The sequence below is a fragment of the Mustela nivalis genome, assembly GCF_964662115.1.
Source record: "Mustela nivalis genome assembly, chromosome: 18".
Taxonomy (NCBI): domain Eukaryota; kingdom Metazoa; phylum Chordata; class Mammalia; order Carnivora; family Mustelidae; genus Mustela; species Mustela nivalis.
Genome location: NC_139037.1, coordinates 8,827,986 through 8,841,239, shown reverse-complemented (window position 1 = coordinate 8,841,239; position 13,254 = coordinate 8,827,986). Strand labels below are relative to the sequence as shown.

General features: G+C 46.7%; 1 protein-coding gene and 1 long non-coding RNA gene across 11 annotated transcripts in view; both read left to right on the top strand.

The window, feature by feature from the left end:
- WWOX (WW domain containing oxidoreductase) overlaps window positions 1-13,254 on the top strand; it is a 958,224-nt gene that overhangs the window by 496,888 nt on the left and 448,082 nt on the right. The window lies entirely within an intron of this gene.
- LOC309853840 lies at window positions 1,845-9,399 on the top strand. Its single transcript, XR_014305983.1, has 3 exons — window positions 1,845-1,927; window positions 8,460-8,563; window positions 9,011-9,399. It is a non-coding gene; the product is annotated as an uncharacterized lncRNA (long non-coding RNA).

Below are 13,254 nucleotides of genomic sequence, written 5' to 3'. Positions count from 1 at the left end.
ATAATGTGCACATTGTTAAGCAATTATTTGCCCCCCCCCCCCCCCCCCCCCGTCGTGGGTCCTTAACTCAGACATTGACTGCCCTACAGGTTTTGTGGTTGGGCATTGTTGACTACCTGCTTTTTTAACCAAGACTCCAGAGACTCTCCCCCCGAGGCATATATATGCACCCTTCCCTACACCACAAGGGTATACCTCTATATTCCTGTGATTTTCACCTCCGTTTCCTTTGTCATTTCTAAGCTCAAATGATGTTGCCCCTGTGGGGTCGTCTGACAGTGTCTAGAGACATCTTCGATCGTCACTCCAGGGTTGGGGTGTGGGGCACGGCCACAGGCGTCTAGTAGGTGAGGGGGGCAGGAATCCTACTGAATGTCCTGTGATGGTCAGCTCTACTCCCACAACAAAGAATTAGCCAGTTCCAAATGCTAATAGCGTCGAGGTTGAGAAATACTGATTTGGGAGGAGACAGGATTTCATTCTTTTCTTCACTGCAGCAAATTCTTAGACAAGCTGTGAATACCCTCTCTCTCTTTAGTCTAAAACTGTGGTTTAAGGTGCGCAAAGTTAAATCATGTGATATCAGAACCAGTCAGTGGAGTGCACTGATTTGAGAAATTTACTCTTCCCAGCTGGCTGGGAGGCAACCCTACATAAAAACATCAGGATTGAAAGGCGGTTTAGAAATGGGAAGGTCACGGGTTAGGGCCGGGGTCAAGGGGATCTCCTAGGGGACCTGGAACGAGCGTGATCCCGTGTTCACGCTGCAGCCTGAGTCTCGAGCGCTTTCGCACGCAGCCTCCGATGAGAGCCACGTCTTTAGCGCATCTTTCTTCGCTCTTTGCAAACAATACCCTCACTTTGTCCAGGGAGCAGCAGTCTGCCCCGAGAAATGTCAGCCCACACGCCAGTCTCACTTTCTGTAGGTTTGCTCCTGCATCCATTGGAAATTCAGTGCAAACCCATAAATTCCACTTTGCTTCTGTAGGAGCCTGCATGGTGTGTACACTGAGCATTAGAAAACCAGTAAATCCAGCCCATTTATTCACATTAGCCAGCAAAGGCATCCTGCATGCCCACGTAAGTACTGGAAATTACTGACATGGCCTTCTAGACCATGAAAAGATGGAAGCATATGGCAGAATTCATATGTGAACAGATTGCTTTTTCTCATAAGAACGTTTTATTAGAATATCAACTATTATAGCTTACTGAAGGTACTCTTCCTGCTCTTGATTTAAGCCCCGAGTCACCCAGCACATTTTTTTTTTCCCCACTGCATTCTGCTATGTATCTCACACCTACTCCTTGCTGTTTCTAAATGGCCTACTTAAACCTTGAGGTGGGTCCTTCAGTTTCCCATAAATTAATAACACATCTATGAATATTTTCCAGCCAATTTTAGAAGCCCCAGTCTGTTCCAACACCAGGACCGTAAAAATGGAGGGACAGATAAAGCAAGCTTCTTCTTTCAAATGCTCTTCCAATACGGAGCAGAATGTTATTAACCTAGACTGCCAGCTCCGTTCATTTACCATGTTGCTGCTCATGGGATGACAGGCACAAAGGTTTCATAAATTTCAAATGAAATATGAACATTTGTTGTCAAAATACCGTTAAGGTATGAAAGCCCCACTAGTACTACTTCCTTTTATTATTATTATTTTTCTAGTATTTATATCCACAGGCATTCCCATGTTCTGAGTTCTGGGGAGCAACACTCCCCCTCCTCCCTCCCTCCCCCTTTCCTTTTTAATTCTCTCTGGTGCCTCTCCCTTGTTTTATAAGCAGGAAGCAGGAAATCAGTCAGTGAGCGGTTTTCTCAATGAGCGGGTCCATCTTGCCAAAGCTGCTGCGTCTCTGCCCTGATCGGGGGCGTGTCAGTGCCCTTGTTGGCAAGGAGAGAGCCTTGTCTTTCCTGACAGAGGTAGGTCAGGAGGGGTTTAGCTGAATTCATCAGATAGGAGCCTTCAGGTCCCACCTGTGAGGCTGTGGCCTGCCAAAGAGGGCTCGGGTGGCTGGATTGGCGACAGCAGAGCCACGCTGCAAAGGCAGAGTTTATTGAGAGCAGCCAAGGTCACGGTTGGAAAGAAAAGAGTGTATCGCAGATTGGAGGGGCAATACCCAGGTGGATCAAAGAGACAAGGGCAAGGGTTGTTAGCTAAGAGAATCAAGGGCCAGACTGAAACCGTGGCAAAAATGCAATCGAGTTAAGTAAAATAGTAAAGTAAAACAAAGTACCAAGTGTTTGAATGACCCATGAGTATGCACTGGACATGCTGTAGAAGGCAGGTGTGGCCCCCTAAAGGTGCTCCACTGAGTTAGACCTGTGGTTCTTAAAGTGGGGTCCCTGGGCCGGCAGCTCTGACATCACTTGTCACTTGTAGATGCAGAATTCTTGAGCCCCGCCCCGGATCTGGAGCTGCTGAATCAGAATCTCTGGGATGGGGCCTGCAGTCTGTTTTAAGAAGGCCTCCAAGTGATTCTGATGGTGGTCAAGCCGGAGGTGCAGCAGGGCAGGTGGGAAACACAGGAGAGACTCCCAGCACTGGGCACGGGAATCAGAAATACGGTGCCACTGCCTGGGGGCTGCACTGCATGCTTTGGACAAGTCTCTGTGTGCCTGGCAACTCCCCCCCCACAAAGAGAGAGAGTGATGCCGGCCTTTCTGACCTTTCCGGATTTTTCTAGAATGGTAGTAGTTCTGGTGACAACAGCAGGGATCCATGTGACCATTACTGTGTACCCGGCAGCATGCTAAGCACTCATTTCAGACACTTCATGTTTTGATCCCAGCAATATCCCATGAAGCAGGTATGATGATTATCACCCTTGCTTAGTGTTGAGAAAACTGAGAGGCCTAGTGATTTGCCTAAGGCAGTGCTAATAGCAGGCAGGAATCACTCCACTCAAAGCTCTGGTTAGCCACTGAGTTGCTACATTATTTCACTGGATCAAGAGACACAGTATACTTGAAAGGGCTTTATAGATTGTTAAGGCCACCTGAAATAACAAAGTGGTTTGGTAGATTATATATATTCATATCTATTAATACATATATTTAATTTTATATAAAACACTGATTTAATATATAATGCATATGTAAAATATTTATTTTATATAAACATAATTTTTAATTGCATCTCACATTGCCATTTGTCCCTGATGTTTGTCTTATATGGGATTCCTTGGCGAAGGCCAATCCCGTTTATGAAACAGATTCACACCCTGAATCGGGTCCGGACTCAGGCCCTGGTGGCAGCAAAGACCCAGGTCTGATTCTTGAGTTCTTTCGCCGAGGTTTACTACTGACCAGCAAAGGGAAGGCGTGATAGAGGATCCAGGTTATTAATAGGGTTTTTTGGTGGCTTCTAAGGTGGCCTTTGTAAGGAGAAGATGGTGTTTACCTAGGTTTTTAAAATTAAAATTCATTTCAGGATGCCTGGGTGTCTCAGTCGGTTAAGCGTCTGCCTTGGGCTAAGCTCATGCTCGCGGGGTCCTGGGATGGAGCTCCGCACGTCGAGCTCCATGCTCCACAGGGAGTCGTCTTCTCCCTCCGCTTGTGCTTCCCCTGCTTGTGATCTCTTTCTCTGACAGATGCATAAATAAAATCTTTTAAAAAATTAAATTAAATTAAAATACATTTCCTTCACTTTATCAAATCCTAGCTCTTCTTCAGGCCTTTTAGTTCATCTTCGCAATTCTCACTATTTGCTTGTAAGCCCGAGAAATTTTAGCCGCCATGTTTGAGCTCTAGAATAATGTTTCAGCTCATATTTGAATTTAGGTAAGGATCTTAAAAATATTAAGCTGCATTTAGGAATTTACTATTCTGATTTCCTTTTCAAGAGCTCTTAAAGGCAAGCTTCCCAAAAATGTAAGTGATCTGTGTATATCTCATCAATTTGATTGCAAACATGATAAATCTGAAGTTTTCTGAATGTCTGATGCTTTTGTAAGTATAGTCATACTTTACCTTATCATCACAATTCTGTAGCAATTACCATGTGCATATTTAGAGCAGAAACTTATAAGGCTGATGTCTACCCCGACTTTTTCGGTGAAGGGCCAGATAGTAAGTATTTCCATCTTTGCAGTTCAGATGGTCTCTGTCACAATTACTCAAGTCTCCCTTTGTCTGAAAGCAGCCACAGATACTATTTACATGAATGGATCTGGCTGTGTTCCAATAAAACTTAATTCACAAAAACAGTGGTGGGCCATATTTGGCCCAAAGGCCTTAGTTTGTCAACCTCTGCTCTTGAGGGCCAAATTAAATAACATTACAAATCCATAATATACCACGTATCTGAAGCTATGTCAGTATGACAGTATATTTCTCTTGTTGTGGTTATGTCACTGTTTTCATGTTTAGGTCTAACATAGAATGTTCTAAATGTTTTCATGTTTGGTTCTAACATAGAATGTTCTAAAATAGAACATTACTTTTTATGTTTGATTCAAATGCTGCCTGTCTGGGTTTGGACTTCATCTCTGCCATATCTAGCTGGGTGGCCTTGGGCAAGTAACTTAACCTCTCTATGCTTATTCTGCTCATCTTTGAGAAGGGATCATGATAGCACTTATCTCACAGGACGGTTGTGAGAACAGCATGCTTGATTCTCTGTTAGCTTTTCTGTGGCTAAATAATGTCTGTGCATTGAAGAATTATGATGTTATACCAAGCAATGTTGGGGTTCCCTTGGCATGTAATTTTGAAGACTGCCGTCTCCGCATACTGAGATCTTAACAACAGGGAGGCTCCTGGCTGAGATGTGGACTGGTTTCCCATGGACACCTGGACTTCTAGGGCAGCGCCTCTTTATGATTATTGATGTTTCTATTTCTTAAAGAGGACAGATCTCCTATTATCTCTGCTCCCTGACATCCACACCTTCCACCAGATGGCACCTTACTTAATTGAGGTTTGCCTTTCTTTGGGCTTTTCCATGTAATTATCTCCAGCCAACTTTAAATCACCCTTGAACTTGATGGAATTCGGTGCTCTGTTCACCGGTGTTCTATCTCTCCAGACCACAGAATGATGTGGGCTGTCTTTCGTGGGGTCGTCTGACTTGCCGTCAGTCACATCTTCTAAGCCAATGGCTCTCAGTTAAGGATGGTGCTTCACCCCTCCCCACTCCTGTGGCCTTTTTAATCAGTCCAAGCTGACCAAGGCTCTTTGCACCTTGGGGAACAGAGGTGACTACAGGACAGGATGGCGAGCATCCTGCCGTGTATGGCTCGTCCTGTGCGACAGACAGGTGTCCTTCCTCAGATGGCGGCAGCACCCCCACTGAGAAGCACTATCTTAGGCTCAGCTTTCCGGACGCGCTAGGAGATGCACCAGCGACTCTCACAGAAGCATGCCCAAATTCTGGTCAGTGCAGCAGGCACTAGGCCCCAAGGGCCAGGAAACCACGAGCCTGGGGGAGAGACCACACCAGCACTCTTGTGTCCCTTTGACAGAACCATCCCTCAGTGTGCCACCAGGTTAGCTTGTGGCATTTATGGGTGTTCTGTGGGCCTGACCACAGACACCTCACAGTCACCCTGGCCACAGCCTCAAGAGCCGGGACTTAAAGGGCCCTTCACAGCAGGGTACTTGGCACAGAGCGGGTGCTTAATGAATATTTATTGAATGATTTCCAGCTAATGGAAGAAAGCTAAGCAGCACAGCACCCAGAGGTTTGAAGTTTATTGAAAATCGACCCAAAGGACTATGGTGAAAAGAATCTCAAAAAGCAGGGGCAGGGGATTGATATTTATTAAGGGCCTATAACAGATGCCACCGTAGAAAGTAAGTGACGTGGGAAGAGCATGGCCTAGAGCCAGCCTGCCTGGGTTGGAATCCAGACTCTGCCATGTACAGCTGTGTGGCCTTGGGCAAATGATTCAGCCTCTCTGTGTCTAATCTCTTCCTCTTCAAAGCGGGGGTAATGCTAGTACTCAGCTCTCAGGTGACAGAGGGAAGGAAACTTACAGCGCTCTGTGAAGCGCTCTACGTAGGGTCTCATGTGATGAGCCCCACACAGCGGTTTGCCGTGATTATTTGGTTACCTTACTCGGTAGTCTCCCTCGGTCACCCTCGGTCTGACGAAGGATGCAGCTGAAGGTCTGATGGCTCTATGGCTGGTGGCAGCTCCAGGATTTGCCTCTCATTCCTTCTCCACCCCTCCATACCCCCACTTCTCCCCACACCTGCCTCTTTCTTTCCTCTCTTCCCCTTGGAGGGCTTGGAGACCCAGAGGAGGAAGAAGGCCTTGGAGAGAACACACAAAGCTCATTTGTCTGAACCACGTCGTAAACCAGGAATTAGGTCAAGGCTGTCAGGACCTGGTAAAGCCACATGGGCTGTGTGGCATGGGACGTGACGTGAGCTACAGCCTGAGCTCCCCTCCCTGGTGGCTCCGCCCCTGGTGTGTGGAGTGTGGCAGGGAGGCCCACTTACAGAGCGCAGAGGGAGAAATGGCCAACAGCACTTCCTGACCACCGAGAGCTGGTCGGGGAGCAAGTGACATGATGTCTTCTCTAGGTGGAAAGCCAGAGGTAAGAAAGAAGAGGCCTTGAGAACATCAGGGAGGCAAAGATGAGGGCACAGATCTGCTGTGGACACATTTGCAGAGCGTATTTAGAGGATGTCGTGTTCTCTGGGGTCAGGGGAGACTCCTCCTTAGAGCTCTTGCCTTCTCCGGTCCCATTTTCATCCCACCACTCACTTGCGGGAGAAAGGGACCAGAGTGGGGTTCCTTGAGACCACGTGCCTTGGCAGCGCCCCCTCTTTCCCACCACCCCCACCTGCTGGAGTCCGGGGCTTCAGGAGCAAAGACCTGCCCCAAATCTTCTCGTGTAAGTCTAGGTAGAACTTTCTGCTCCCTACCGAAGGGGATCAGTCTGAAAGGCAAGCCTCCGGAACTCTCAGATCTTGCAGTGGTTAGTGGGATCACAGCGGGCTCCCCCGAGGACCAGGTATTAGGCTGAGGGCTGGAGGGACCTTAGAGGGAAATCAAGAACCCAGAGGGAGGAGGGAGCAGGAAGGGAAGAGGGAGGACATCAGTGTCCATGTGCTCTTTCTTCCCTTCCCTCCTCCCCCCCCACCTCCAGACAAGAGCCTCTTTCTGTGTTTCATAAGGACCCTCAGTCACCCAGACAGCCGCTCCCCGTGTTTGCCTCCTGTCCTGCTTTCTGCTGCTTCTCCAACTCTCCTGTGAAAATTGCTAACATGGTAGAAGTTAGAATCTCCATGAAGGAGGTTAAAAAGCCCCAGAAACCCAAAATGCTTGAATTTGGGGGAACGGGGAAAACAAAACAAAACACGTTTCCAACTATCCCAGTGACTTTGACCTAAAGGGAAGGAATTTGCCTTATTATTTTTTTTTTCTTTAATGCTCTGAGTTTCTGCCACAGTGGTGGACAAAGAGGTGGGTATAACAGAATATTCCTCACACATGTGACCACAACCATAGTCAGTCTCAGTGGAACAGGACTTGGGCTTGTGGACTTGTTTCATTTTTTTTATAATTGTGTTAAAATATACATACCATAAAATTTACCATTTCTAAATGTGTAATTCAGTGGCATCGTGTGCCTTCTTGTGGTGCAACCATTAAAATTAACCATCTGAACTTGATTCTTTAGTCTCCCAGCCATGGGGGTCTATCCTTAGGTCGTGATCGTGATCACGGAAAGGGGCAGTTAGAGATTTTCTTTCCAACCACCAGCAGTTGGGTTGCCCTCACACCTCTCTGAGCCGTAGTTTCTGTCTCTAAAATGGGAACTGTGCTCCCCACCGTGAGGCTGGAGGTTTAAACTTGATGAGATCATTGGGTGGGGGGCGGGGCTCTTGCTCACCTCTAGAACTTACTGGTTCATCTTGAGATGGTAGCACATGGCCGTTGGTCTGCATGTTCAAGACCCTCAGCTGTTCTAACTGGACACGTACCACATGTCCTACATGTGCCACGGAGGACTCTAGCCTGTGTGAGTGCTGTGCAGCTGCCCGCCCTTGCTCGGGGACCTGTCAGGCATCAACAGCTTGGTGTGAGCAGACCTGCCACTTGTATCTGTGGCCGCTCTGTCCGTGCAGTTTACAAAACCCTAATCCACAAAAGCTGTTTGAAATTTCCATTAGGAGATTTGCACAAGTGGTTAAAATTAGTCATGCATTCTTGGTCTAAACTGCAGGAAGAGTATCTTTACTGTGAAAATGATTATGACAATGTTAAAACTGTGTAATAGTAAGCAGACAGTTTTCCGAGCTGCTGGGTGAGCTCTGGAAATGCTCTATTTATTTTCTCCCTATTGACTCCTTTTTTTCAGGCAAGACTGCCTGCGCGTTGCCTTGGAAAACCACCGAAGCTGAGCATTTCCAAAGCACTGACATCGCCCAGCTTCATGTGTGAGCCGGGTGAAGTCTTTTATTTCTTTTTTTTTAATTGCTCCTTCTTCCTCAAAAACAGGAAGTGCATTTGGTTTTGAGAGGGAGCCTTAAAAACACAGCATCACTGGTTCTCTTGATCTACCCCCGGCTAACATTTCCAGAAGTACGACGACTGCTCCCGAGGTGAGGGCAGAGGCAGTGACTTCTTGAGTGCTGAAAATCAGCCGCCCGATTCCCTTAGTTGCTTCTTTCTTTTCGGTGCAGCAGTGTTTTTGGTGTTAGAGAAAAGGCTGTGATTTCTTTGATATTAAAAAGCCAGCCACTTACATTTTCCAAAGCCATTTGCATTCCGTCTGACGGCCGCTAAAAATGTCTGTGGGTTTTTCATCTGCGAGGTTTTCTCTATGCATATTGTTTACATTTATCAAATGCTGTTTTGCCCAGTACTTCATACTCATTGTAGCTTCCGGACCGAGCTGACAACACGGTCTGTATGAAAAGCAAAACAAACCAAAGCAAAAAGGGTCAAAGGGTCTTCCACTGAGAGGATGGGAAAACAAGGAAAAGCAAATGTGGCCATACAAACCCGCAGTGTCCTGAATGAAGCCTCTATCTTTGTTCTGTCCGCAGATTGTCAGCTGCCAGTCAAGCTGTCCTCGCCCTTCCAGGCTCTCTAAGCTAACGTGAGAACCTGGCTCTGGCTCCGCTCTTAGCCTACAGTTGTGCAGCCTAAAAATATGGGAGGATTTCGTGAAATAAATACTTAACGTGACCGGAAAAGACTGGAAAAAGCTGATATTGCTTGGGATCCCCACACAAAGCAGTTTAATATATTTTTTTTTTTTTTTGCTTTCTTGCTCCTAGTTCTTTGCATTTGGTGACTTTGTGCAATGCCATATATACCACCAGATTATACTGCTGCTGTGTGCACTTTCATTAAAAACAAGAACAAGAATGAAACAAAAAACCCTATTCCTGCAATTCTGGTATGTTATCACCAGGTGGTGGTAGTGTATCTTCCTAAGGAGAGTGACCTGCTAGGAATAGGCATTCATTTATCTCTTTTGTAAATCACATTTACTGAGTGTGGAGGATGGTGTAGATGCCATGCATATAGCAATGAGTAAGACAGGTTTATATTCTCAGGAAGCTGACCACGCCATGAAATATACTCAGTAGTCAGAGATGGTAGTTTTATCAAAATTCAAGTATAAATTTTCCCACATTTCATCACAAACACAATTCCATCTTGTTTATCAAAATGCATTTTTATTGGGGCACCTGAGTGGCTCATTGGGCTAAAGGCTCTGCCTTTGGCTCAGGTCATGATCTCGGGGTCCTGAGATCAAGCCCCACATCGGGCTCTCTGCTCAGCAGGAATCCTGCTCCCTCCTCTCTCTCTCTGCCTGCCTCTCTGCCTACTGTGATCTCTGTCAAATAAATAAATAAAATCTTAATTTTTTTTTTTATTTAAAACATTCCCACTAATAAGCCCCACGTTTTATAAAGCCCCATAATAATGTAGTAAGATTATCAGAAGAGCAGATTCTCCGATATAGATGTGTACTGTTTTCGACTAACTTTTGCCTCCTTGGACCCCCTCTTCTTTCTCAGACCATCAGGGTGGCTTTTGAACCTTAACTTACACACACACACATGCATCCTGACACGCACTGATTATTTCCTTCCAGAGCCAGGCTAAAACCTGTGCTGCAGTCTGCTGCCGCCCGTGGCTTAGGTGTTTTCTCCAAGAATCTAGAAAAAAAGCTAGAAAGAAGCAGACGGAAGGAGCAGGAGAAAGGCATGTCTCCGAAGTGTCTCTCTGCCTCAGCGCTGGGTCCCACATCTCCCAAACCCTAGGTCCTCCCAGTTATGAAACCGTGGACCGTCCGGGCCACCAGAGGGTACGTCCTTTCTCCAGCCTGAGGTGCCCCCTGTGGCCGGTGCTCTCACTCAGTACCGATGGGCTCGTCCACCTTCTCAGGGTCCCCCCTTCCTGCGGACTGAGGTACAGGCTGCCTTTGGAGGTGAGTCCGTTGGCCCCGCAGTGGCCTAAGGAGACCACCTCCCATGCCAGCCATCGGATGTTTCAAGAGAAACGTCTGTCCTTTCATGAACAAACTGTTTGCATAATTGACATCCTGGGTTGTGGGGAACGCTGGGCTGAGGTGTTGATTCTGATCATTCACGTAGTCTCAGTGTGAAGCGGTCTCTTGCACACTCCTTTCCCTCCTCACACCCCTCACCGCATTCAGAATATTACTTGTGTGAGTACAATCACATTTCCCTGAATGTCTTAAAAAGTTACCACAGTCAGACTTCACCTGCATGCAAAAAAATCTCTTATTTTTATTTTTATTTTTTTGCCCAGGATTTGTGTAAAACCCCAGATATGCGACAGCACGTGTGCAGTGGATGGAACACGGGCGGTGGGTGTGTGTCCGTGCGCCCTCCCCCCGCAGTGCGGCGTCTCCCTGCAGCTGCCCCTCTGCTCGCTTGCGAAGGTTTGGCGTTAGAAGGGTCTGAGAATCCGCGCTCTCCTCTGCTGGGTCAGGGCCGTCTGGGGAACGAGCACTGGGGATGTCCGGAGTCAGTGGCTCTCGGGCTTCCCGGGCGGGAGGGCGTCTCCCCCGTCTTCTGCGCGTGGCGCTCTCTTATCCCTGGTGACTGAGAAGTGCCGCGTGGAAGGAACTACGAGTTGACTGGTCGGTGTGTTCTCCCACATTTTGCAAGCCGTCACACCGATGCACGTGCCAGGAAAGAGGGCGGCGAGATCATGCTTTACGCCTATGATGCTTTCCATGTATGATCTCCTCATATGACCCGGTCAGCCAGGCCTCCTGGTTATGCCTGTCGCGTCCCCGGAAGTTCATGGAGATGACGCATGTTGCTGGGGAGTGCGCAACCAGGGGGCAGGTGAAGCCGGGCTTTATACCAGGATGGTCTAAACGGTGGAAATGCTCAGAATGTGTCAGCATTTTCTGTTCTGAAGCCTCCAACTTCTCCAGATTCTAATGAAGATTCTAATCACCATCTCAGAGAAGAGGCGAGCGTAATGGCTATAGGCCTCGTTCATTCTCAGCAGCTTCTGTGTGGGACCATGGGGCGCCTCTCACTGGGAAACAGACACCCACTTCAGACTTTAGGAGTTGGAGACCATCCTTGGAAAGGCCATTCTCAGAAACGTGCCATCTGTGGTTTTGATGGGAAATACCTCTTTACCTGGCTGTCTGCCGCCAACCTCGGCACAGAAGCATGGAGGAGGCTCTCACTCCCTCCTGGTGAGAAGGAGGACACCTTGGCCCTCCCTGTGAAGGGAAGCCTTGGGCAAAGATTCTTCCCTCCACATTTGGGATCAGGCTCAAGGGCCTTCTACAAAACCCGTGGCACATTAGGCTGTTTCTAGTCTATATATATATTTTTAATTTTTTAATTTTTTTTATAAACATATATTTTTAGTCTCAGGCTTACAGGTCTGTGAATCACCAGGTTTACACACTTCACAGTACTCACCATAGCACATAGCCTCCCCAATGGCCATAACCCCACCCCCTCTCCTGACCCCCCCGACCTCCAGCAACCCTCAGTTTGTTTTGTGAGATTAAGAGTCTCTTGTGGTTAGTCTCCCTCCCGATCTCATTTTGTTTCATTTATTCTTTTCCTACCCCCAAGCCCCCCGCGTTGCATCTCCACTTCCTTATATCAGGGAGATCATATGATAGTTGTCTTTCTCCAATTGACTTATTTCACTAAGCATAATACCCTTTAGTTTTATCCATGTTGTCGCAAATGGCAAGATTTCATTTCTTTTGATGGCTGCATAGTATTCCATTGTGTGTGTGTGTGTGTGTGTGTGTGTGTGTACACCACATCTTTATCCATTCATCTGTTGATGGACGTCTAGGTTCTTTCCGTAGTTTGGCTATTGTGGACGTTGCTGCTATAAACATTCGGGTGCATGTACCCCTTTGGATCACTACATTTATATCTTTAGGGTAAATACCCAGTAGTGCAATTGCTGTGTCATAAGGTAGCTCTATTCTCAACTTTTTGAGGAACCTCCATGCTGTTTTCCAGAGTGGCTGCACCAGCTTGCATTCCCACCAACAGTGTAGGAGGGTTCCCCTTTCTCCGCATCCTCGCCAGCATCTGTCATTTCCTGACTTGTTGATTTTAGCCATTCTGACTGGTGTGAGGTGGTATCTCATTGTGGTTGTGATTTGTATTTCCCTGATTAGGCTGTTTCTAGTCTCAAGCAATAAATGGACAAGAAAGAAGCGGAAAAAGAATGATACTTTGCAGCTTAGAAGTCATGTTCACATACATTACTTGATTCCACCCCCAGTGGTGTCAGTTATGCAGGCATTACTCTTAGAGTTAGCCTCATTTCACAGAGGAGGAAACTGAGGCCCAAGGAATTAGAATATCTGTTCCGCAGTTACATAGCTGGTAAGGAAGTCTCAGTTTTGGCCTTCTGACCTTGAATATATTTGAATCTCAGATAAGCAACAAATAGTTTCTTAGTATAAATGCAGCCATGCAGTCTTTGAGACATGCTTGTACTGTGTGTGTGTGTGTGTGTGTGTGTGTGTTTATACAAACGCGCGCACGCACACACACACACTATGTATGTATACTATGTATCCTATATAGTATAGGATGTGTGTGTGTGTGTATGGAAAAAATAGATATATATGCTTATAGTATATAAATACTATATATATAAAATATAAAAATACTATAACATAGTGTAGGATGCACTTACACTAAGAAATTATTTGTTGTTTATCTGAAATTAGAATTTAAGCATCTAGTATTTTTGGGGTTGCAAAATCTGACACCCACCCATGACCTCTTTTTGTTTCTCCCCTACT